Source organism: Coregonus lavaretus, assembly GCF_964263955.1.
Source record: "Coregonus lavaretus genome assembly, chromosome: 9".
Classification (NCBI taxonomy): Eukaryota; Metazoa; Chordata; class Actinopteri; order Salmoniformes; family Salmonidae; genus Coregonus; species Coregonus lavaretus.
In genome coordinates, this window is record NC_139996.1 from 13,239,684 (window position 1) to 13,267,658 (window position 27,975).

The window sequence follows — 27,975 nt, forward strand, 5'->3', positions numbered from 1 at the left end:
GGGAGAAGACCTGCATAAATGTGTCTGACTGTCTGCCTAAAGATCTTAATTTGATCACCCTGTTGTTGCAGGACATTTCCTGCTCAGCGGGAAATGCAAACTTGTAGTGTATTTAAGGTTTAAAAAGGCTTCTAAAGTTTGGAATTTCCACTTTGATTTGCCCTAACAAAAAATGTATTGACTATTACAAAAATGTCCATTCAATATAATCCACAAAATAATTCACATTTCCTGTTGCTGCAGGAGTATTTTCCTGCTGTGAGAAACTGGTCAAATTAAGATTCTACATCTGTATAACAATGTTCCTGTAACGATGACACTGGGAGTCGAGAAGCAGGTGGTAAGTTTAATAAAACAATGAACATGGAACGATACAAACCAGGAGTAGCGTCTGGACATGAAACACATCATCAATACTGCCTGGGGAATGAACCGAAGGGAGTGACAGATACAGGGGAAGTAATCAGTGAAGTGATGGAGTCCAGGTGAGTTTCATGATGAGACGCAGGTGCGCGTAATGATGGTTGTCAGAGCCAGTGATTAGTAAACCGGCGACGTCGAGCGCCGGAGAGGGGGAGCGGGAGACTAGAACTCAGTCATACTCTATAGAGCAGCTAGTGATTAAGAAAATAGGAAGTGAGGTTTGACACCAGGGGTGACCTCTCTATTGTACAGTATATCAAACAAGGGAAGGGCATATTCAGCTAAACAGCCTCAGGAATGTGCTATTCAATATTTCATATAGTTATGCTTCCATAAAAAATGCATGCAGTATTTCTTCCACAGTACATTGAACTATAGCTTAGTAAGAGAGAGTGAGGGAAGCATTCCTACAGGCAGTGAGGCAGGTGTCCAGGTCTGTACAGAGGAGTCTGTCTGGGACCCAAAATCAGCCAGTCTCCATCAGCCAGCTTCTGCTCCGCTGCAGTCTGATCCAAAACATCTGGCAACGAGAGCTTACAGTTTAACAGTTTAATCCATTACTTAGTTGGTCCATCAGAGAAACTATCTGATCCAAGTATAGTTTATAGTACAGAGTTTGTAGTACAGAGTTTACAGTACAGAGTTTATAGTACAGTATAAAACTTAACATCTGGCCAGTCAGTCCCATCTGGTTCAATCTCTCCAAATATCAGTGTGTTTGAACTTTTATCCTGCAAGAACAGTCATCAGGGAACACAATAAAACACATTCAGTAAGGGCTTTCAATGAGACACTATCAATGTGTTTGAGACTAATGAGGCTGCGATAAACTGACCTGTACTTATACAGAGTGGTATGATGGATCATATTTGATCAACATTTTACCATTGACACCTAAGCCAGTGACAGTCCTTCTCAGAGAAGAAAATCAATTAGGCATTAGATGAGAATGGTACTTTTCACAAGTTAATTCATTTATATGATGCTGTTTACCCCTTGGAGTGAGAGGTCAGCCATTAATATTTATGTTCCAGAGACTGCTTGTGGATTAGCTTTGGCTGGGGGCCAAGCGGCTCTTTAATGACTGAATGAAACGACCATCTGGGGAGCAGCCATCTCCACACCTAGGGTTGCAGCATGGGTTTTTCAGTTTCTTGTCACTTTCACATAAAGGATATGCTAGATTTCCATATGAGGTATTCTGTGTCATATGGTTGGTTTGAGGTGCTAAATAAATGCCAATACGCCATACTGACATTCAGTTCAAGCTATACAGTATTTTATATATTTTTATATTTTAAAACAATTTGATTACAATTTGCAAACATCTACACTGTAACATCATCATTCTTTGATAATTGATGGTAAATTCTAATTCTTGAGACAGAAACCCTCCTCACAATTGTAATTACCTACACATATTTTCCTTGGTTTAGAGCTCCGGTTTCAGACAAATGAGGACACGGTAAAACATTCACTAACTAGAATAGAAAATTAATTCTTAAATCAATAGTGATCCTTAAATGGCAGCCTAAACCTTTAATTCTGTGCCACCACTGGTTCTCAGATGAAAAAATGTTTTACAATCACTATAACTGGAAAGTGGCTGCAATACATCCTGAGCCAGAAGAGAAGCACTTAGATAATGTACTTTTCCTCCTAAGTTAATTAATCTTGCAGTCTGACACCACACTTCCTCAACCATATCAATATAAGCACATTACAGAGGACTACATATCTATATATGATGTGACTAAGGTGGTGGAACAGGTTATGATTAGGCATTAAGTAAAAATGAATATATGCTTAATAAACCTTAGTAATGCAACATAATGTATTAGAATGACCACAAAGCTAGTGGAAGCACTAAAATACACTTTGACCACAGTGTTACTGCAGGAGGTGCTTTAAGATGATGATGTAGTGTGGTTTTGTTGTGTACAGTAGGGTCATTCCAGTAATCAGGGGCCCAGGGAGTTTGAAGGTTTGCAGGTTCACCTGGGTAGGCAGCCAGTCACCTCTCCCCCGTCTCAACCCCACCTCAACCCTGTCTCACCCCTATCTCTCACCTGCTGAGCAATCCCAGGATCCAATGCACCTCCATTTTCTCCAAATGACAGTTCCCATATACGTCACTAAGTATGCAAAACATTCACCAGTACATTAATATCATGAACATACAAAACACTAATCAAACCTCATTAACTGGTTCATCTACAGTGAAGATTACAATTCAGCTAAAATACTGGGATGCTTTTGCAGTAAACAAAATTATTATTGAGGATCATCTGAAAGAACAAGCCTACAGAATTTGTGCATTGAAAATCATATCTATAATCGTGTAATAATAATCTGTGGTGCCAGTGACAGCTTGTCCAAGAGGAGGCCAGTGGGGGATACTTCTGTAGGACTAAGGCACATAGCCAAGGAAAAAGAATCCATCACACTGTCTCACTGATCTGCGCATAGCAGTGTTGTTCCGCACAGCCCACCACAACCCATAACTTCAGCTTAGCCACACAACCTTGTTCTTATTCAACCTACAAAACCATAACAGGCTCTTTGGCCAATAGAACTCCAGCAGGTCACTGTGAGGTGAGCATAAGGCCGCTGGAGCCACATATTAAAGGTAGACACAGTGCGCAGCTGAATGCTGAAAACACTCTACTACTCGGTTTGTTGTTTTTGACTAAAAGTAGCCAATCTAAGTTAGATTATAAATACTGCATACTAATACTGCTAGTTAAACTGCTAGCCATCAAGCTAACGAAGATAGCTGCTTGGATTTTCACGATTTGGGACTGCCTCTTCTCATGGAGGCCTCTCCATTCAAAGGAAGAGGCGAACGCTTCCTGCATTGTAGGAGTTGTGTTTACTATGCTCTTTTCTGGGACACTGTGGACTACCCTAAGCAAGCAAATCTTAGCGTTGCACAATTGTCTGGGGAAACCACAGCCACCTATATTCTCCTTCTCTACACCTCAGGCTTGATGTCGTTCCCATATGGTGAGAGTATCACCGCCCTGTCTGTCACCACTCTTTGACTGACTGGCCAGTGCTCCACAGGGACCTCTCACTGGGGAAACCTCCCCCGCCTGTGGAAAATGGAACAGGACCGACGCATCTAGAGGACCTAGCGGATGCCACTGGCTCCGATCCCGCTATCCAGCAATGGAGACACGTCGCTTTGAGAAGTCCAATCAAGACAGCTTTGACCCCCTGGCCTTGGAGGTTGCCGGGGCATCATCCTTTACCCTGTTTCCAACCCAGGGGGATCCTACCTTGGGTTCAGACCTTCTGCGCTCCCCTCTCATTGGACCGTGAGGGTGTTTGAGACTCCGGCCCCTCCGGCCCCTTTGTCAGACTCCGGCCCCATCGGTCCTCAGGGGTCTCCTAAACCACCTCCTCGGCCATTTTACCAGCTGTCATCATCGGCAGCTCTATGGTGAGAAACATCTCGGTTCCCTGTGATATCCTGGAGCATGAGTACAGACGTTACAAATCTGCTTCCTACTGTTCTACGACAGCTGCCGAGGGCTGACGTTGTCGTAGTCCATGTGGGGTCAAACAACATTAGGAGGGCTAGCTCGGATTTGATTCTAGCTCTGAAAAATTCCAAAAAGCGACCGATTATTTCAAGCCCTGTACCATCAAAAGATTCAGCAGGCTACTAGCATTACACACCTGGCTAAAAGACTACTGTAGCTCTGTTGGCATAACTTTTATAGATAACTTTGACACCTTTTGGAAACAGAAGATACTCTACAGGAATGATGGAGTCCATTCAAATCATGTTGGTGCCTGGACCCTGTCCGCGCATTTCAAGGCCGCGTTGAGACAATGACTTATCAGTGACCCAAGTTCTGCTCAGATAATCCCTACCATTGTGTCGCTGAGTTGTCGTAGTGCTGTCGCAAATGTATATTGTCCCAGGGGTATTGGCAGTAATAATGTAAGTAACCTAATTTATGTTCCTCTAACTCCCCTGAATGCCTCTGTCAATCCAACAGCTATTGTCAGCAGTAATCATACGCCTATGAACCTGAGTTATACAGTTAGCACTGAGGTGGTTTGTCCTAGTAGAAAGCCCACTGTGTGCAGTTCACCCTGCACTATCAGCTCAAACATAAATATTACTGTCATGTCTACCGCTGATAAGCCTCCCAGTAATGCAATAAAAGCAATCAAGCATCCTGGAAAAGCGCAACAAATTGCCCACATTAACAAATGTAGCCTAACAAACAAGATTTATGAAATCGATTAACTTGCTAGTAACAGATAACATTCATATACTGGCTATCTCTGAAACTCACTTTAACCTTTCATGATACAGTGGTAGCAATAGATGGTTACAACATCTACAGAAGAGTCAGATATACCAATGGGGGTGGTGTTGCTGTTTATATTCAGAGTCATATTCCTGTAAAGCTTAGAGAGGATCTCATGTCAAATGCTGTTAAAGTAATATGGCTACAGGTTCAACTGCCTCACCTAAAGCCTATTATTGTGGGAAGGTGCTATAGACCACCAAGTGCTAACAGCCATTATCTGGATAATGTGTGAAATGCTTGATAATGTACAGTATTCAGACCCCTTCCCTTTTTTGTTACGTTACAGCCTTATTTTAAAATTGATAAAATAATTTTTTTCCCTCATCAATCTACACACAGATTTATTTTATGTTGGAAAATGTATTACAAATAAAAAACAGAAATACCTTATTTACATATGTATTCAGACCCTTTGCTATAAGAATCAAAATTGAGCTCAGGTGCATCCTGTTTCCCAGTGGCGATTTCAGCATGTAAATCTTGGTGGGTCAAAAAAAAAGTAAACACTAAACAATGCATTAATTGCACTATAACGGTGACAAACGGTGCCCACAAACTTTTAGCGCCTACGTAAAGCTGTCCCAACAGCAGAGTCCCAACAGCAGTCCCAACACCTTACCACTGTTACACCTGGCTATCAGCGGAGCCTTGTCTGGCAGCGAAACAGTTCATTCAGCCTCATTTACTGCTTTAAAAAAAAAAATAGCTGATATGGCTGACTTGCTTAAACAAATGTGGTTTCTAATGACAATTGAGATGTACAAACTATGGCATTAGGGGACGACAAGCGGATAAGAGGCAATCCGTAATTTCGATTAAGACATTAATGAGCAAGTTAGGAACGAATGTAGTCAATATAACTATTTGTGCAGCACTTTTGAAATGTACAGCGACAGAATTCAGAACATGGGCCGTTCTTACAGTATTCTCCCTGTACATCAAGTCAAAACCGTAGGATAAATAAAGGGGGCATATAAGCAGACAATGAAAGCTCTTACAATATTCAATGATTAGATTTCTCTAAAACAGGTTATAGGCTACATGTGCACCACCAAGTCAGAACAGTAGGCGAAATTAAGACGTGAAAATATACCTAATTATTAGGGTGAGGCACATGGGCTACTAACAGCTTACTACACAACATACACTTAGTATTACTTTCTAAGCTACAGTATACATATCTCCCTGGCATATTACATCATTTATGCAGCAGCATACAATACATTTTTGGACTCACCTTGTTGTGCTGTCCTTACTTAAACAGGAAGGAGGCGCAGTGGTCCTTCATGGGAAAATTTTCTCATCAAAGTCTGGCATTCTCTGGATTTATGGTGCTTTCAAGACAACTGGGAACTCTGAAAAAAAACAAGGTCGAATCATGACGTCATTGATCTTCAGGTCGTAGCTCTAGAAAGAGGCCCGAGTTCCGGAATTACAATGCCGAGTTGGATGACCTTTGAAAACGTCTTTTCCCAGTCGGAGCTCATTTTTTTCCGAGTTCCCAGTTGTCGTGAACTCACCGATGTCAAGTCTTCGCAGTTTCGAGTTAACAGTTGTTTTGAGCGCGGCACAAATCATGCTTCATTGACAGCATGGCCAATGTTGAATGTTTATCATTTTAAACTTGGAAAAGAGACCCTTAATCCCAGATTTTGGACCACACAGCCACTCCACTGAATAGCAGGCTAGTGATTGCTTGCAATGCTTGCAGTTAGCCACTGATTCCTTCCAAGCCACTCATTGTTGAATTTGCGATTTCCAACTTGTTGTGTAATGTTTATGTCCAATGGCCGATACGTTTTATCTATAATTTCTCTTCATTATTTCTCTTCATATGACAAGGATTAAAAAGGATTTGCCAGTAGATTGTCGACTTGATTCATGATGATGACTGCTAGCTAAGATTTTGAAAGTATGAAGTTGACGTGATCAGTCCAATCAAAGCTACTGTAGATATAACGTGATTTGACGTCATTTTATCTGTGGCCAATGAACTTGAGCCTTCTTGGATGGGCACTTCTAATGTAACTCTATGGCAGCACCCAAGGGGCTTGAATTTTCGAGCTCTACCCTTAGCCTTGGCGGTGACGTACTTTCCCCACGAGTGACAGAACACTGAGCTAATCACGGTGCAACTATAGAACATTACCAACACCTACGCTCCGTATTTTCCGTTGTCTGCCCCACCACCACAGAAAGCACTGAGCTAGGCTGAAACACCTGCATTTTGGAGCTGCCTTACTCAAGAAAGCAAATAAGAGACCATGTTTGTAAGCAGCTTTATTAACTCAATGATTATTTTATTTTTATTGTTTGCAAACTGATATGTATTAATGCCAAAACAACATGCAAAACAGGCAAGCCCCACCTGCACTGAATGACGGGTCACCACTGCTGTTTCCATTGATCATCCTTGAGATTGTTTCTACAACTTGATTGGAGTCCACCTGTGGTAAATTCAATTGATTGGACATGATTTGGAAAGGCACACACCTGTCTATATAAGGTCCCACAGTTGACAATGCATGTCAGAGAAAAAACCAAGCCATGAGGTCGAAGGAATTGTCCGTAGAGCTCCGAGACAGGATTGTGTCGAAGCACAGATCTGGAGAAGGGTACCAAAACATTTCTGCAGCATTGAAGGTCCCCAAGAACACAGTGGCCTCCATCATTATTAAATGGAAGAAGTTTGGAACCACCAAGACTCTTCCTAGAGCGGGCTGCCCGGCCAAACTGAGCAATCGGGGGAGAAGGGCCTTGGTCAGTGAGGTGACCAAGAACCCAATGGTCACTCTGACAGAAGTTACAAAACCTCCAGGGCGCCCTATTGTAGCGGGCATTGATGCAGTAACAGCCCCTTTATCGACCTTTGTTGACTTTTTTATTAGACCACTCGCAGAACAGCTCCCCTCCTTTGTAAAGGACACCAGCAGTATGATCTATATTATTGAATCTCTTGATCCTCTCCCTGATAATACCTTGTTAGTTACTTTTGATGTTGAGTCGTTATACACGAATATTCCACACGAGGGCGGTATTGAAGCCATGGAACATTTTCTTCTGCAACGTGACCCTAATGAACTACCTTCCAGTGCATGCATTATAACATTGGCTGAAATAGTAGTCACACACAACTACTTCATGTTTCTAAATTATTTCTTTATTCAGACAAAGGGTACTGCTATGGGAACCCCTATGCCTCCTAACTATGCTAATTTGTATGTGGGTTACATGGAGAAACAGTCCATTTTAAATCCTCTCAAAAATGTTTTCTTGCCTAACATTATTATTTGGAAACAGTACATTGATGATATTTTTGTTCTATGGAGGGGTGATTCAAAACAGCTCCAGGCATTCCATGCTTTTCTTAACTCTTGTTATGAGGACCTGAGATTTACTATGCAATCTGACACACGTCAAATTAGTTTCCTTGATCTTCTGATTTTGAGTGAGGATAATGTTCTATACACTGATCTTTACAGGACACCTACTGATCGTAACAGTTTGTTGAGGGCTGATAGTTGTCACCCGCTTCCCTTGAAAAACAGTTTGCCCTACAGCCAATTTTGTCTAATCAAAAGAATTAGCAAAAAACAATCTGATTTCGACAGAAATATGGCTGAGACGCAAAGAAAATTCAAGGAGAGGGGGTACAAAAATGGTCAGATTAATACTGCCATTGAGAAAATTCAAAACAAATTGACACATGATCTCTTTCAAGGACAGTCTCACATAAAGAAGTATTCTTGCGTTCTAACTACACACTATTCAAAATGCTCTGAACAAATTAAGGGAATTGTTCACAAACATTGGCAAATTCTAAGATCCGATGACAGTATCGGTAACGTGTTTTATGACCCTCCCTTGGTAGTATTCTCGCAGGGCAGAAATCTCAGAGATCAATTGGTAAACTCTGATTTACCACCCCAAAATATCTCTGCACAACGTCTATTTGCGCCTCAACCAGATGGAAACTACAAGTGTAATGGTTACGCAATGCAATGGCACTTACAAATGTAGATCCTTCAAACACCCCCAAACAGGGAAACGGAGCCCAATAAAACGTGTTATCACGTGCTCCACTAAGGCAGTTATTTATCTTATAACTTGTCCTTGTGGTAAAAATTACGTGGGTAAAACAAAGCGTGAATTAAAAGTACAAATCTCGGAGCATCATAGCACCATTAGGTGCAAAAACTCGACGTACCCAGTCGCGGCCCACTTTTTGGAAGCGAACCACTCGATTACGTCCCTAAGTTATATCGGCATCAAACATGTCACCCTCCCTAGGAGAGGGGGTTACCTCGACAACTTATTGTTAAAACGAGAGGCTGCCTGGATCTTTAATTTAAAGACCCTTGTTCCCTTCGGTCTCAACGTAGACTTTGATCTGAAGCCATTCTTGTGATTTTGCTATTCATTGTAAATGTTTGTGGGCCTATGTAGCCAAATAGTATTTATGATCGTACGCTATCTATTCATGTTTTTTGTATTTTCTGTATGTTCTGTTTATCCGTGAATTAACCAATGATATCAGGCCACACCCGGCCATGATTACAGACACCTGTGTGTGTCCTTTGACACTATATAAACTTGTGACCCGCAGTGTTTGTCACTATACCCTGATGACGACAGCTTGACTGTCGAAACGTTGGTTATTCGGTTATTAAATTATTGCATCTGAGCTCCTACAGTGTGCGGCTCTCCATTTGTTTTTCAAGCACTCTGACAGAGCTCCAGAATTCCTCTGTGGGGATGGGAGAACCTTCTAGAAGGACAACCATCTCTGCAGCACTCCACCAATCAGGCCTTTATGATAGAGTGGCCAGACGAAAGCCACTCCTCAGTAAAAGGCACATGACAGCCTGCTTGGAGTTTGCCAAAAGGCACCTAAAGGACTTTCAGACCATGAGAAACAATATTCTCTGGTCTGATGAAACCAAGATTGAACTATTTGGCCTGAATGCCAAGCGTCACTTCTGGAGGAAACCTGGCACCATCCCTACGGTGAAGCATGGTGTTGGCAGCATCATGCTGTGGGGATCTTTTTCAGCGGCAGGGACTGGGAGACTAGTCAGAATCGAGACAAAATGAACGGAGCAAAGTACAGAGAGATCCTTGATGAAAACCTGCTCCGGAGCGCTCAGAACCTCAGACTGGGGCGAAGGTTCACCTTCCAAAAGGACAACAACCCTAAGCACACAGCCAAGACAATGCAGGAGTGGCTTCGAGACAAGTCTCTGAATGTCTTTGAGTGGCCCTGCCAGAGCCCGGACTTGAACACGATCAAACATCTCTGGAGAGACCTGAAAATAGCTGTGCAGCGACGCTCCCCATCCAACCTGACAGAGCTTGAGAGGATCTGCAGAGATGAATGGGGAAAAACTCCCCAAATAACACATGTGCCAAGCTTGTAGCGTCATACCCAAGGGCGGCAGGTAGCTTAGTGGTTAAGAGCGTTGTGCCACTAACCGAAAGGTCGCTGGTTCTAATCCCTGAGCCAACTAGGTGAAAAATCTGTCGATGTGCCCTTGAGCAAGGCACTTAACCATAATTGCTCATGTAAGACACTCTGGATAAGAGCGTCTGCTTAAAAAAATTAAAATAAGAAGACTCGAGGCTGTAATCACTGCCAAAGGTGCTTCAACAAAGTACTGAGTAAAGGGTTTGAATCCTTCTGTAAATGTGATATTTCCTTCTTTTTTTTTTTACCTGTCTTTGCTTTTTCATTATGGGGTATTGTGTGTAGATTGATGAGGGGGGAAAAAAACTATTTAATCCATTTTAGAATAAGGCTGTAACGTAACAAAATGTGGAAAAAGTCAAGGGGTCTGAACACTTTCCGAATGCACTGTATGTGATATCAACAGAAAGGTATATTTTCTGGGTGACCTAAATATTGACTGGCTTTCATCAAGCTGTCCACTCAAGAAAAAGCTTAAAACTGTAACCAGTGCCTGCAACCTGGTTCAGGTTATCATTTAACCTAATAGGATATTTACAAACAGCACAGGAATTAAATCATCAACATGCATTGATCACATCTTTACTAATGCTGCAGAAATATGCTCTAAAGCAGTATCCACGTCCATCGGATGTAGTGATTATAATATAGTAGCCATATCTAGGAAAACCAAAGTTCCAAAGGCTGGGCCTAATATAGTATATAAGAGATCATACAACATGTATTGTAGTAATTCCTATGTTGAAGATGTAAAGAATATTTGCTGGTCTATGGTGTGAAATGAGGAGCAACCAGATGCTGCACTTGATGCATTAATGAAATTCTGAACCTACACATCTATGCATAACTGACCAAATTATGAAAGATAAGCATTATCATTTTTTATTACGTAAAGTGAGTGTGGAAGAGCTGAAACAATTATTGTTGTCTATCAACAATGACAAGTCACCTGGGTCTGACAACTTGGATGGAAAATTACTGAGGATGAAAGCGGACTATAGTGCCACTCTTATTTGCCATATCTTCATTCTAGACCTGTCCAGACTCAAAGAAATCTTGGTCCACCGAAAGTCGTCTGTTCTTTCGACTAATCGATTGGTCGACATTTTAAAACGTGTATTTTTCCATATACAGTGGGGGAAAAAAGTATTTAGTCAGCCACCAATTGTGCAAGTTCTCCCACTTAAAAAGATGAGAGAGGCCTGTAATTTTCATCATAGGTACACGTCAACTATGACAGACAAATAGAGATTTTTTTTCCAGAAAATCACATTGTAGGATTTTTAATGAATTTATTTGCAAATTATGGTGGAAAATAAGTATTTGGTCACCTACAAACAAGCAAGATTTCTGGCTCTCACAGACCTGTAACTTCTTCTTTAAGAGGCTCCTCTGTCCTCCACTCGTTACCTGTATTAATGGCACCTGTTTGAACTTGTTATCAGTATAAAAGACACCTGTCCACAACCTCAAACAGTCACACTCCAAACTCCACTATGGCCAAGACCAAAGAGCTGTCAAAGGACACCAGAAACAAAATTGTAGACCTGCACCAGGCTGGGAAGACTGAATCTGCAATAGATAAGCAGCTTGGTTTGAAGAAATCAACTGTGGGAGCAATTATTAGGAAATGGAAGACATACAAGACCACTGATAATCTCCCTTGATCTGGGGCTCCACGCAAGATCTCACCCCGTGGGGTCAAAATGATCACAAGAACGGTGAGCAAAAATCCCAGAACCACACGGGGGGGCCTAGTGAATGACCTGCAGAGAGCTGGGACCAAAGTAACAAAGCCTACCATCAGTAACACACTACGCCGCCAGGGACTCAAATCCTGCAGTGCCAGACGTGTCCCCTTGCTTAAGCCAGTACATGTCCAGGCCCGTCTGAAGTTTGCTAGAGTGCATTTGGATGATCCAGAAGAGGATTGGGAGAATGTCTTATGGTCAGATGAAACCAAAATAGAACTTTTTGGTAAAAACTCAACTCGTCGTGTTTGGAGGACAAAGAATGCTGAGTTGCATCCAAAGAACACCATAACTACTGTGAAGCATGGGGGTGGAAACATCATGCTTTGGGGATGTTTTTCTGCAAAGGGACCAGGACGACTGATCCGTGTAAAGGAAAGAATGAATGGGGCCTTGTATCGTGAGATTTTGAGTGAAAACCTCCTTCCATCAGCAAGGGCATTGAAGATGAAACGTGGCTGGGTCTTTCAGCATGACAATGATCCCAAACACACCGCCCGGGCAACGAAGGAGTGGCTTCGTAAGAAGCATTTCAAGGTCCTGGAGTGGCCTAGCCAGTCTCCAGATCTCAACCCCATAGAAAATCTTTGGAGGGAGTTGAAAGTCCGTGTTGCCCAGCGACAGCCCCAAAACATCACTGCTCTAGAGGAGATCTGCATGGAGGAATGGGCCAAAATACCAGCAACAGTGCGTGAAAACCTTGTGAAGACTTACAGAAAACATTTGACCTGTGTCATTGCCAACAAAGGGTATATAACAAAGTATTGAGAAACTTTTGTTATTGACCAAATACTTATTTTCCACCATAATTTGCAAATAAATTCATTAAAAATCCTACAATGTGATTTTCTGGATTTTTTTTTCTCATTTTGTCTGTCATAGTTAACGTGTACCTATGATGAAAATTACAGGCCTCTCTCATCTTTTTAAGTGGGAGAACTTGCACAATTGGTGGCTGACTAAATACTTTTTTCCCCACTGTATAGACACACCCTGTGTGTTTTAATAAAATGAACTTTATACATTGAGCTTGTCTGATGCTTTAAGCCTCTGTTTGATTAAATAAGACACAAATGATTCAAGAGGGAGCCAGAGATCAAGAAAACCAGAAGAAAAAAACCTGATCCGACCATCCTCCTCCCGCTCCTGCTGGCTTTCGCAGATTCTGCCGTTACTCTCCTGAAATTGCCGGTAATAGGCTACACGAGAAGTTGGCAACCTTTCTCATGTGGAATGCCAATATATCTTACCATTTCAACCATAACTGGCGAGCAGATCGGTATTCATATGCACATTTTCGTGGAACAGTTTCTTTTAATTTTTAATAATGTCTTCGTATCTCAAAATCATTGTCATGTGGTTAATCAAAATTATATCAAAATCAAAATTAAAATGATACAAACCTAAAAAGTAACTTCTATTGCCATTGGTAACTATGTAAAAATAGCCTACATAAAGCCAACAAATAAAAACATTGCAGTCTGCAGGTAGAAAATATCCTGATAAAAATAAATATCCTATAAATCACATTGGCTACGCATGGCCTGTCTGCAACAAACTTGAAACATTGAATCAACTATTGACTTAAGCCCGTGGTACCAAACTTGCAATATTGTATAAAATATTTTGGGACCACAGAGTTTCCCACACCAGTGAGCTCGTGACAGACACAGCTGTAGGTTATTTGCACAAGGGTTAAGAAGTAATTAGATAGACGTCATAAAATAGGCCTCCACTGGATCAGAGCATTACATTTTTCTCTTTCACGCTGAGTGGTTATCGAAAGGGAGAGAGCTGGAAAGATTTTGTCATTCTCAATGGATGTAAAAACAGTGTTTGAGGTGAAGAAAACATTACTTTGAGAAGCTACACAGCTCATTAGTGGTGGTGCGTTAAGCCAATCAGAAATACTATCAGATCCCCAAATTGGAACATTTATATGCCTACATTTGCTAGCAGGCCAGGTAGCCTACAAGCCTACTTCAATGCGTAATCAGACAATGACTAAATTGACAAAACTCGTAAATGGAATGAAATAAATCAAAACGTATTTCTCACAAGTGTAGCATACAGTAGGTGTCCACTCCAACAATGAGAACAGTAAAAGACTGGAAAAATAATATATTGAATTATAGACATTATAATTATAGGAATTAACGATAAATGTACTACTGGTGATATATGTAATGGGGAATTGATAGACTAACAATCAAATGCAAACATTTCACATAATAAATGTATGAAACAATGAATGTGCACAAATTGCTCGACAAAAAAAAATATTGGTCGACCAACACCCTATCGACCAAACAATCGACCAGTCGACTAGATGGGGTCCTAATTCATTCTAAGCCTCCAGGAACGTGTGTGCCCTCAAACAGCCGACTAATCAGCCTGTTACCAACCCTTAATAAACTTTTGGAAAAAATAGTGTTTGACCAGATACAATACTATTTCACAGTAAACAAATTAACAACAGACTTTCAGCACGCTTATAGGGAAGGGCACTCAACATGTACGGCACTTACACAAATGACTGATGATTGGCCGAAAGAAATTGATAATAAGAATATTGTGTTATGGCTTTACATATGTGACTCGTTTCAGGAAATGTATGTCGCACGTCACTACTTCATTTTCAGATATACGTTTCTAATTTAGTCAGAAAGTCTTTTTTATTGCAAGTTAAAACGTACTGTTAGTTAGCTAGTGAATTATCTGTGTAGTAATATTATTTTAATCAGAAATCTATTTGCATTGCTAGTTATAGCCTAATGTTAGCTAGCTAACGTTGAACCTAGTTTGTTAGCTTTAGCTACCTGCAGATTCATACTACAGCTATGACAATGTTTGTATTGGTAGTAGTATGAGTTGGGATTATGCCGGTTCATTGTTTAGCTAGCTAGCTACCTAGCTACATGTCTAAACAAAAGACTCCACTTAGGCTGGATTATTACATGACCCATCAAATTAGCCAGGTGTGTCTGTGGGTGATTACGGCCATCTATTGTATTTCATGAACATGTGTACAGTGAGGGAAAAAATTATTTGATCCCCTGCTGATTTTGTACGTTTGCCCACTGACAAAGAAATGATCAGTCTATAATTTTAATGGTATGTTTATTTGAACAGTGAGAGACAGAATAACAACAACAAAAAATCCAGAAAAACGCTTGTCAAATATGTTATAAATTGATTTGCATTTTAATGAGGGAAATAAGTATTTGACCCCTCTGCAAAACATGACTTAGTACTTGGTGGCAAAACCCTTGTTGGCAATCACAGAGGTCAGATGTTTCTTGTAGTTGGCCACCAGGTTTGCACACATCTCAGGAGGGATTTTGTCCCACTCCTCTTTGCAGATCTTCTCCAAGTCATTAAGGTTTCGAGGCTGACGTTTGGCAACTCGAACCTTCAGCTCCCTCCACAGATTTTCTATGGGATTAAGGTCTGGAGACTGGCTAGGCCACTCCAGGACCTTAATGTGCTTGTTCTTGAGCAACTCCTTTATTGCCTTGGCTGTGTGTTTTGGGACATTGTCATGCTGGAATTCTCATCCACGACCCATTTTCAATGCCCTGGCTGAGGGAAGGAGGTTCTCACCCAAGATTTGACAGTACATGGCCCCGTCCATCGTCCCTTTGATGCGGTGAAGTTGTCCTGTCCCCTTAGCAGAAAAACACCCCCAAAGCATAATGTTTCCACCTCCATGTTTGACGGTGGGGATGGTGTTCTTGGGGTCATAGGCAGCATTCCTCCTCCTCCAAACACGGCGAGTTGAGTTGATGCCAAAGAGCTCGATTTTGGTCTCATCTGACCACAACACTTTCACCCAGTTCTCCTCTGAATCATTCAGATGTTCATTGGCAAACTTCAGACGGGCATGTATATGTGCTTTCTTGAGCAGGGGGACCTTGCGGGCGCTGCAGGATTTCAGTCCTTCACAGCGTAATGTGTTACCAATTGTTTTCTTGGTGACTATGGTCCCAGCTGCCTTGAGATCATTGACAAGATCCTCCCGTGTAGTTCTGGGCTGATTCCTCACCGTTCTCATGATCATTGCTACTCCACGAGGTGAGATCTTGCATAGAGCCCCAGGCCGAGGGAGATTGACAGTTATTTTGTGTTTCTTCCATTTGCGAATAATCACACCAACTGTTGTCACCTTCTCACCAAGCTGCTTGGCGATGGTCTTGTAGCCCATTCCAGCCTTGTGTAGGTCTACAATCTTGTCCCTGACATCCTTGGAGAGCTCTTTGGTCTTGGCCATGGTGGAGAGTTTGGAATCTGATTGATTGATTGCTTCTGTGGACAGGTGTCTTTTATACAGGTAACAAACTGAGATTAGGAGCACTCCCTTTAAGAGTGTGCTCCTAATCTCAGCTCGTTACCTGTATAAAAGACACATGGTAGCCAGAAATCTTTCTGATTGAGAGGGGGTCAAATACTAATTTCCCTCATTAAAATGCAAATCAATTTATAACATTTTTGACATGCGTTTTTCTGGATTTTTTTGTTGTTATTCTGTCTCTCAGTGTTCAAATAAACCTACCATTAAAATTATAGACTGATAATTTCTTTGTCAGTGGGAAAACGTACAAAATCAGCAGGGGATCAAATACTTTTTTCCCTCACTGTACATGTCTAGACAATAGTGACCCATCCACTTAGCTAGATGTGGCTGGGGGTGGTTATAGCATTTCCTTCACATGACCCATCAATTTGGACAAGTGTGTCGGGTTAGTGTAATCTAATAATTATAAAATATTTTTATCTGGACACTTTCTGTTTTTGATATTGCTACTATGCAAGTCACCATTTCAGTGTACCATTTACACCTTATATATCCTGTGCATGTGACAAATAAACTTTTATTTGATATAGCATGTGTTTACCACATGGCCTCACATGTGAATCCTTAAAGAGATGGGTGGGGCTAAGGCTTAATTAGGTGTGAACGATGCTGAATGGGTTTAGACAAAGAAGAGCTCTCCAGTAGGTGTAGCAAAACATTCAAGGGCCATTTTCTCAAGTTTATCAACTTTCAAAGCAGAATTACTTTCCCATTGTTCCTCAACTGCAGTGTATCATATACCATTTACTAGCTCTGAGTCTCTACTTTTATCCAATGTAAAAAACACCATTTCAAATTTCGCTACATAAGACCGAATCGAGGCAGTCCGTCACATATATCGTGGATCGAAGGTTACCTGTCTAAAAGAACACAGAGGGTGTTCTTTAATGGAAGCCTCTCCAACATAATCCAGGTAGAGTAAGGCATTCCCCAGGGCAGCTGTCTAGGCCCCTTACTTTTTTCAGTCTTTACTAATGACCTGCCACTGGCACTGAGTAAAGCCTGTGTGTCTTTGTATGCTGATGACTCAACATTATACATGTCAGCTATCACAGCAACTGAAATGACTTAACAAAGAGTTGCAGTTAGTTTTAAAAAGGGTGGCAAGAAATAAGATAGTCCTAAACATTTCAAAAACTAAAAGCATTGTATTTGGGACAAATCATTCACTAAACCCTAAACCTCAACTAAATGTTTTAATGAATCATGTGTAAATTGAGCAAGTAGAGGAGACTAAACTTATTGGTGTAACCCTGGATTGTAAACTGTCATGGTCAAAACATATTGGTGCAACGGGAGCTAAGTGGTCCTCTGTAGCTCAATTGGTAGAGCATGGTGCTTGTAACGTCAGGGTAGTGGGTTCGATCCCCGGGACCACCCATACGTAAAAATGTATGCACACATGACTGTAAGTCGCTTTGGATAAAAGAGTCTGCTAAATGGCATATTATTAAGATGGGGAGAGGTCTGTCTGTAATAAAGCGCTGCTATGCTTTCCTGATATCACAATCAACAAAACAAGTCCTACAGGCCGTAGTTTTGTCACACCTGGACTACTGCCAATTCATATGGTCAAGTGCCACAAAGAGTAACATAGGTAAATCACAGTTGGCCCAGAACAGAGCAGCACGGCTGGCCCTTAAATGTATACAGAGAGCTAACATCAATAACATGCATGTCAATCTCTCCTGGCTCAAAGTAGAGGAGAGATTGACTGCATCACTACTGGTTTTTGTGAGAGGTATTGACATGTTGAAAGCACCAAGCTGTCTGTTTAAACAACACAGCTCAGACACTCATGCATACCTCACAAGACATGCCACCAGAAGTCTCTTCACAGTCCCCAAGTCCAGAACAGACTATGGGATACGCACAGTACTATTAGAGCCATGACTACATGGGACTCTATTCCACATCAAGTAACTCATGCAAGCAGTAAAATCAGATACAAATTTTAAAAAAGATACAACTACACCTGATGGAACAGCGTGGACTGTGAAGGGAGACACACACACACAGGCACAAACACACAACACACATAGATCCATTATCTTTTTTTACTGTTTGAACATAGACGGCCCGAAAAACACTTAGGCGGCCCACACAATACTTTTCTATGCAGAATAAACCCTGGCAAGACCTCGCTCTCACACACACAGTATCTGCAAGGGACCAAAACAGCGGAGAAGTTGATCTTCACACTTCAACGCTCTTAGTTGTTGAGGTAATTGATCCACTATGCCATTTACTTCCTGCATCTACGTCATATCGCTGAGTCTACCTTTATGGTTGAAACATGATCATACACACACACACACACACACACACTTTTGCATTCTGCTCTTTAGCATACACCACTACGTCGTTTTTTTGTTCTTCAGAATCCAAAGTAACCCATAGCAGAACTAGGACATGTACCGTAGTAGTGGGGTGTAAGGATTACTCCTGCCCTCTCTCAGGTTTCACAGCTCTTCACCACCACCTGTTCTTCAGCCCACGTCCAGAAAGAGATGGAGAGAATGAGAGAGGAGAGCAGGAGAGGGACAGATGGTGCTGGGGCCTAGAGGAGGACCGAATTGAAACAAGTGCCCTCCATTCTCCCACCTATCCTCCTCTCTATCCCACAGACATTACCAGTCGGTCCCTCCCTTCAGTGGCTTGTTAATGGTGTGGCCCTACTAAGGCATTACTGGGGGGTTCCTATTATGAGAAGAGCATGATTTAAGCTCTGTCCAAAATGTTTGAGTGTGTGTGTGTGCACGTGTGTGTGTGTGTGCATGCATGTTTGTATGTGTGTACCCCTGCAGCATGCTAGGTAAAGATTAAATTGACACCATCAAGGAGAACACGCCTAATCAGATTTACAACCACAGGAAACAAGAGAATCTGGGCGATCCACAGTACAGAGGCAATCCTCAGGATGGCTTACGGTCTTCATACACACAATTGTATAGTCATACCATTGACCATCTTACAGGCTTTTCTATCTGTAATCTATTTTTTGAATAGTTGCTTTGGGCAGAATAGCACACCTGTTTTATTGTGAAGAATGTCAAAGTGTTTATACAGCAGACAGAAGATGTATGCATATTCTCTCATTTCTGCAGGAGAGCAATTTTCTCCCTTAAATAGTAGATCAAATTGTGATCCATTAAAGAGTGGAGAATGATATTTCCACTCAAAATGCAACGGCACAACTCTCCCCATATAGACTATCACTGAGGTTGATGGATGATGGATGTGTGTACATTCAGAATAAAAACAAGTCTGCCAATGATGAATTGCATATACCCCATATACCACTGTTCATATCACAGGTGTACAAACAATAATTACATCTCCATTTACCTGTAGCTAAATACATAAATCAATGCCACCCCTTTCAATGGGAGACTAAGATTGTGGTGACAGGGTAACCCAAAACCACTAGCTATGAGGCTATCCACTGAAAAATATGACTATGGACTTATGAAATATGATACACAGATAGATTACGGATTAATATGAATGAATAGATTAAACTAATCGGAGTAACCTTCTGGAATAGTACTCCTCATCCTCAATCACATCATCTAACAGCTCACAGCACTCTTAACCTCATACTTTAGGCTGAACTTTTTCAAACGATCGTGATGTCAAAGTCAAAGCTAAACTCTGGCTGTGTGTAGAGTCTAACATCTTATGACAGGATCCCTTTATTGGCCCTCCATAACTATGGACAATACACCATTCTTTCCTGGCCCTACAAACTCATTAGGTTCAATGTCAGTGGCTACGGCTAATGCGCTTGACAGGAACCTAGTTCACACAGAAGTCCTCTCCTCCAACTCCATTCAGCCATAGTGGGGAATAGGCAGAGGAGGGAGAGCTCTCTCCAACACTGCGTAGGATCAGCACGAGACTTCACATCAACTCCATCACACCATCTTAAAACCTTTTACTGCAGTGGGCTAAATCAGGGTCACATAGAGTCTTTCTTGGTAGTCTTAAACAAATCTACTTTGAAACTAAAGTATACACCTCACACACATGGTTATGGGCTTATAAAAAGAAGAAGACACCTGTTCCATGTATTACATTTTGAGTTTGCATCCCAATATTACACTTTATATACATCACAGAAGACTGAAATATAACAAAACCGTTTGACATAGAAATACTGGATTTTCAGCATATAAAAAATAATAAAAAGTTTATTAATTATGAAATTATGAAAAATATTAATAGCATTCCACCCATGAGGCCACTAGGTCAATTGACTGCAGGAAATGGCTTCACTTCCTTTCCAGAGCTTGCAGAATGAAATAAAATAATCATGTATAGATGTGTACCAAGGTTAGAACACACAAAGATAAACAAATGTTACATTTTAGTCATTTAGCAGACACTCTTATCCAGAGCGACTTACAGTTAGTGAGTGCATACATAATTTTTTTTTTTTTCATACTGGCCCCCCGTGGGAATCGAACCCACAACCCTGGCGTTGCAAACGCCATGCTCTACCAACTGAGCTACATCCCTGCCGGCCATTCCCTCCCCTACCCTGGACGACGCTGGGCACATTGCGCGCCGCCCCATGGGTCTCCCGGTCGCGGCCGGCTACGACAGAGCCTGGATTCGAACCAGGATCTCTAGTGGCACAGCTAGCACTGCGATGCAGTGCCTTAGACCACTGCGCCACTCGGGAAGATGTGAGACTTTATGACAACGTTCAACCACTCAACAAAATTGTTATGAAATGTTTGCTTTGTTGGAAAGGTGCCAATAAGGCTGCATTTACACAGGCAGACAAATTCTGAAATTTTGCCCAATTATTGGCAAAAGAGCTGATCTGATTGGTCAAAAGGACAATTAGTGGAAAAATATATCTGAATTGGGCTGCCTGTGTAAACACAGTTGGAGCACAAGTGGGCTGTGAAAACAATTGCCGAAGTTGACAAACTTTGGAACAAAATGACAAATAATCTACAGTTAGAACAACATTCAAGCTCCAGTAGGGGCGGCAGGTAGTCTGGCGGGTAGGAGCGTTGGGCCAGTAACCAAAAGGTTGCTGGATTGAATCCCCGAGCTGACAAGGTAAAGATCTGTCGTTCTGCCCCAAGCAAGGCAGTTAACCCACTGTTCCCTGGGCGCCAATGAGGTGTATGTTGATTAAGGAAGCCCCCAGCACCTCTCTGATTCAGAGGGGTTGGGTTAAATGAGGAAGACACATTTCAGTTGAATGCATTCAGTTATATAACTGACTAGGTATTTCCCTTTCCAGTAGTACTCACTGTAGCTTTGTAGGTAGCCAATGTCATCCCAGATGGATTACTAATATGGTTCATTGTAGGAATTATTGGTCTAAAAGATGTTAGAGCAGGTTAGGAGTCCATTAAGTAATGATACTACCATCACAATCAGAGATTATTAAGATCACTGGACCTATCAATAATTCAGTAGGGGGATAAACCAAAGCATCAAGTCACAGAAACCTACTCTTTTGGCAAACTATTGAAGGTTTATGATGAGTTAACAAGCAGCCTTCTTTTACCTGTACCTCTCAAGAACCCAGGAACACTGAATCATAGAAACCACTGGTCTGAACAAATAGAACATTTAATCATCCTAAGATTAAATAGACATCTGATGACAAACGAGGGTGGGCTAAATGAGGGCCAACAATGAGGCAGGAGTACAAGGCAATCAGGCTGCCATAAGGCGTGAGAGAGGGGGCTGACATAATAAGACTCAACACTGAGCTTTACATTGTTCAAAGGGAGACTTTCACTTGGGGAGTCATTGAAAGTGATCGCACGTACTTATCAAGGCAAATTACCTAATCTCTACGACAGCCCCACAGTTCAATGTTGAAGCTTCACCAAAGCCAAAGCGTGACCAATATATGCTGCCCCAGCTGCCAGCCATGGGATGGGGGTGGGGTGGGGGTTCAACCTAGCTACCGTAGAGAACCCTCTTATAACATCCTGGTCTGAAGCCTGAACAGATGGGGGACGGGATCCCCAATAACTCTCATAATAAATACATAAACTACCTAACTCTGCATGCAGATTGAATCTAGCCAAGAATAAGCATACTTTTGTTACTGTCATTTTCACCACCGACATCATGCATCATTCGTACATACCATTTTAAAAGTTGTCCAACAGATTACAATAAAACGTACCATTATGCAGTCGATTTTGTCCTGTTCAGTTTCAAAAGTTCAAAACATTCAGAAACTGCTGTGACTTGTACACACATTTGGATGTCATCAGAATTCAACTGCAGCCACTGATTTGATCAACCACACCAGCAGGATAACAATCATATAACAGTAATGTAAAAAATTTTGGGGTGAATCAAACAGAAGATCCCCTCAAGCTCCTGTTTGTAACATTATTACCACTGTGAAGCAGTGGTCATCTTGATGAAGAGGTCATTAGCGGACAGACAGAGAGACAGAAAGCGATGGACTCCATTTACCTTTTTCTGCTCCTCCAGTGCATGTGTCACAGGCTTCCTCCTCTGGTGCTGATGCTGGCTCCCCTCCACTCCCAGTTCCATATCAGGCTGAATGCCAGATACCCTCTCTCTTCCCTGCTCAGTCCCAATTCATCAATATCCACAACCCAATAATCCCTAAGGGGAAGGGAAATCCCAGATCCTTCACATGTGATAGCCTACTTCCTTCCCAGGTTGTCAATACGGATACACCACTTCTCCAAAGGAATGATCACATCCGATACCTCCCAAAGGATTCTGGGGCTCTGGCGGAGGTGAGGTCAACCATAGTTCTATTTCTTCAGGGTCAACCCAGAGGTGCTGCATTGAGGACTGGGCCACAGGACTGACCAGAGAGACTGGGTACCAGGGGCCGCTGGTCTCTGAATCATGGTGGTTAGTTAGGGATGCAGCCTGCAGCAGTGATGCCCTGCCTTCATTGGAAGTGATAGGGTTTAACACAGTAATGATGAGATCTGATAAGCATGTTTCAGTCCGAGAGAAGAGCTTGAGTTACGCACCATGTAAATCACAACAATGCTGCAGTCAGAGATGTTGTGCCCCATGGAGGCTGTTGTCTTCTCATGACTCTGTTGAAGACAATTCAGATTATTTGAGATCCCAACAGATAGGACAGCTGATCTAAACTGTATCTAAGATAAGTAATCAACCTCTGGCAGTGGCAACCTAAACTTGTTCAATGGAAAATGTACCTAAAGTAATGAAAATATATATATATATATACAGTGCCTTCGGAAAGTATTGAGAACCCTTGACTTTTTCCACATTTTGTTTAGTTACAGTCTTATTCTAAAATCGATTAAATAAAACAATTCCTCAGCAATCTACACACAATACCCCATAATGACAAAGTGAAAACAGGTTTGTAGAAAATTTAGCAAATGTATTAAAAAAATAAATAAAAAATACCTTATTTACATAAGTAATCAGACCCTTTGCTATGAGACTCGAAATTGAGCTCAGGAGCGTCCTGTTTCCATTGATCATCCTTGAGTGACTCTCAGACCATGAGAAACAAGATTCTCTGGTCTGATGAAACCAAGATTAAACTCTTTGGCCTGAATGCCAAGCGTCATCTCTGGAGGAAACCTGGCACCATCCCTATGGTGAAGAAGAGTGGTGGCAGCATCATGCTGTGGGAATGTTTTTCAGCGGCTGGGACTGGGAGACTAGTCAGGATCGAGGCAAAGATGAACGGAGCAAAGTACAGAGAGATCCTTGATGAAAACCTGCTCCAGAGCACTCAGGACCTCAGACTGGGGCGAAGGTTTACCTTCCAACAGGACAACTACCCTAAGCACACAGCCAAGACAACGCAGGAGTGGCTTCGGGACATGTCTCTGAATGTCCTTGAGTGGCCCTGCCAGAGCAGGGACTTGAACCCGATCGAACATCTCTGGAGAGACCTGAAAATAGCTGTGCAGCAACGCTCCCCATCCAACCTGAGAGAGCTTGAGAGGATCTGCAGAGAAGAATGGGAGATACTCCCCAAATACAGGTGTGCCATGCTTGTAGCGTCATACCCAAGAACACTCGATGCTGTAATCGCTGCCAAAGGTGCTTCAACAAAGTACTGAGTAAAAGGTCTGAATATTTATGTAAATGTAATGTTTCAGTTGTATTTTATTTATAAATTCGCAAAAATGTCTACAAATAAGTTTTTGCTTTGTCATCATGGGGTATTGTGTGTAGATTGATGAGGAAAAAACAATGTAATCCATTTTAGAATAAGGCTGTAACGTAACAAAATGTAGAAAAAGTAAAGGGGTCTGACTACTTTCCGAAGGCACTGTATGTCTATATGCAAGGTTGCATTAAATTGATACATCATCATCATCATCATTATGATCGTTTAAGAACACCGATGATTCTCAAAACTCCACACTATCACTGTCACTGAACTAAAGTAACCCAAATAGGCTACAGACTACAGAAACTTATTTCAAGTTTACCATTAGACGTAGCCTACAATATGAATATAGAATGTGACTGACTGAAACCGCGATGTAAAAAATGAAAAAGACTACGAATGCACATCAGAATTAGCTTAGTCCATCCAACAACATATCATACCACTGTATGGAAAAAAAATCGTGAAAAATAAGATACTCACCCCAATAAAATCCAATTTTTCGCAGAATATCCATGCACATGTATGCTACGCACCGTGCACCAGCACAGACTTCACTTTCCATCCCCATCACCACAAAGAGCGCTTCTTTTCAATAGTTCTTTTTTGGGGCACTGCTTCCTTGTCCTAGGATAGAGTTCGTTGCGATTTGAAACTTTTAGGAATGAATTTTCTGCCATCTAGTGTCAAAATGGAACATTGGTTATTCCTTAGTCATTGCACCCATGACCGCAAGGGCATCGAACTTCACGAGGCTACAATAACATGAAAAGGCTTCACTTTTCAGAAATAATACATCGTTGAACTTTACATCTCCTTACATTTACATTTTAGTCATTTAGCAGACGCTCTTATCCAGAGCGACTTACAGTTAGTGAGTGCATACATTATTATAAAAAAAAAAAAAAAAAAAATCATCTCCTAACATATCATCTAATAACCAGGTGAATACAATGCAACTAACTAACTAACTGGACTGTCAGCAGGCTGGGGATACTTACAGTGAATTGGTTATAATAAAGTAGCCCCAGTCAGTCCATTTAGTTATAAACAGTATAGTTACATTGTATTCGCCTGGTTATTGCATGATGGTGCCACTACGTCAAACACTGTATAGAAGAAGCATTACATGTTGTTTTGTCCCTATTCTATCCACTATAACAAAAGCAGATGCCATGGCTACTGTCAGAGATAAACTCCTTCACCTGGTCCTCTGTAGCTCAGCTGGTAGAGCACGGCGCTTGTAACGCCAATGTAGTGGGTTCGATCCCCGGGACCACCCATACACAAAAAAAATTTATGCACGCATGACTGTAAGTCGCTTTGGATAAAAGCGTCTGCTAAATGGCATATTAAATTATTAAAAACATCAGTCCTACACCAGGAGGTGGAAACACCAAAGTGACCATCTTGGGTGTGGGTAACGTTGGTATGGCATGTAGCGTACAGTAGGTGAGTCCCACTGTGCATATCACAGAGCACCAAAGACTTTAGATTTCTATTCTGAGCTTGTTATACAGTGCCACGCCATTCCAACAAATACATTTAATTGGCGCTAATCATTCCTATGAATACTGATGATAAACAGACTAGTATAGCTTATCACTTACCCTGTGACTTGCTGTGAAGGGTGTGGCTGATGAAGTCACCCTGGTGGAGGCCGTGGAGGACAAACTGCATGGTGAGGTGCTGGACATGCAGCATGCCAGCCTCTTCCTGAAGACCTCCAAGATCACAGCCGCCAGAGGTCAGCCATAGCCTGGCTCAGTGCCAGTGTGTGTGTGTGCGCATGCTTATGTGTATGTGGGGTGACTCCTTTAAAATAATACAGTGCTATAAATGCTTTTTGCATTTCAAACTCTTGTGGGAAAATGTGTCCAGAGTGACAAACTATGAAATCCCTAGATGTACAAATTTGGAGACTTAGACTACTCAGACACAGCCAACTCCAAGCTGTGCGTCATTACTGGGTGCGTCAGAGGCAGGGGGAGAGTCGTCTGGATCTGGTCCAGAGGAACATTTAGGTGTTGAAGCAGATCGTCCCTCCACTGGCCCAGCACAGCCCTGACACCATCCTCCTGGTCGTATCCAACCCTAGTAACTCACTATACCATGGCCACTTCTTATATTAGTATAGGGAGAAGTGAGTAGGATATTATCAGACTGATGAGACGAGTCAAGTCAAACTTAGTTAGTTATATGACTCCTTTTCCCTATGTAAATGTTTATTCCTAGCGTGGATAAACCCTGTCCAATAGTAATTGAGCATGTATATATTTGTTTCTAACCCTGGCTGGTTGCTAACCCGATGGTACTGTACTCTGTGGCACTCCAGTGGATGTGCTGACCTATGTGGCCTGGTAGCTGAGTGGGTTCCCTCAGGAGAGGGTCAGCGGAACCAATCTGGACTCAGCACGGTTCCGCTACCTGACGGAGAGAGACTGCAGATCCACCCTAGCATTGTCCACAGACACATCATAGGAGAGCACGGGGACTCCAGTGGTGAGACACTCCCCTGTATCATGTCAAAAACAGCATCACAATCAATCCATGCAAAAATATTATTGATCTGAACAATCAAAGGAACATTAAACGGTTGAACATACATTGAATTTAACCGGACCAATTAAATACTTCTGGAATGCATAATGAACACTTAGGGGGTTAGTTCATTCATTCGTGATTTGGTAGTCATATTGTAATTGTTGTTTCCTCTTCTGACCACACAGTAGCGGTGTGGAGTGGGGCCACTGCGGCTGGGGTCCATCTGGAGAGCATCACCAGAGAGCTGGAGGCTGGGCAGGATTCAGAGGGCTGGGCAGATGTACACCAGGCAGTCATAGACAGGTATTAAAGATCAGCATTGTCCTTGTCACAAGTAAATGTGTATCACCACTTGATCTCTAGAAACAGGGGCATAGATTACAGTTAGAGCAAGTCAGTATTATCTTGAGTATGTATACACACACAGTAATGTGGAACTCGAAAGCAGTGGAAAATGTCTCTTAAGTGCTTATGAGGTGATCCGGCTGAAGGGGCACAACTCCTGGGTCATTGGTCCGAGTGTGTCCAGCAGCACAGGTTATACCGAAGAACCTCCGCACCATTCACCCTGTGTCCACCCTCGTCAAGGTAGGTAGACCTGCAAAGAGCGTGTAGAAAAATATTACAGTGTTAATCGTTTTATGTTTTTACATGTTGTGTGTATTGTGATTATGTATTCTCTGTGTGTGCGTTCGTGTGTGTGTGTGTTTCCCAGGGCATGTGTGGGATAGAGGAGGTGTACTCAGGGAGACAGAGGTTCAGGGGCTGCAGGCGAGTGCATGGATCCTGGGACAAACCAACAGCGAGCTGAGCCTCTAAGCCACGGAGCTCCAGGACAAATAATGAATCAAGTTCATACATTACTTTACACTGAGGGTAACTGATGTTGTTACATATACAGTAACAATGTCAAAACATGACCCATCAAGCTCATTCAAGTGATTTGTATATATTTGTGTTGTACAGTACCAGTC

At 42.0% G+C, this 27,975-nt stretch overlaps 1 pseudogene across 1 annotated transcript; it reads left to right on the top strand.

The window, feature by feature from the left end:
* The first annotated feature begins 313 nt into the window (after positions 1–313).
* LOC311134868 (L-lactate dehydrogenase B chain-like) lies at positions 314–27,812 on the top strand (annotated as a pseudogene). Its single transcript has 7 exons — positions 314–340; positions 26,087–26,204; positions 26,385–26,554; positions 26,793–26,959; positions 27,187–27,304; positions 27,493–27,589; positions 27,717–27,812. The product of its transcript is annotated as an L-lactate dehydrogenase B chain-like (transcript).
* Positions 27,813–27,975: the final 163 nt, after the last annotated feature.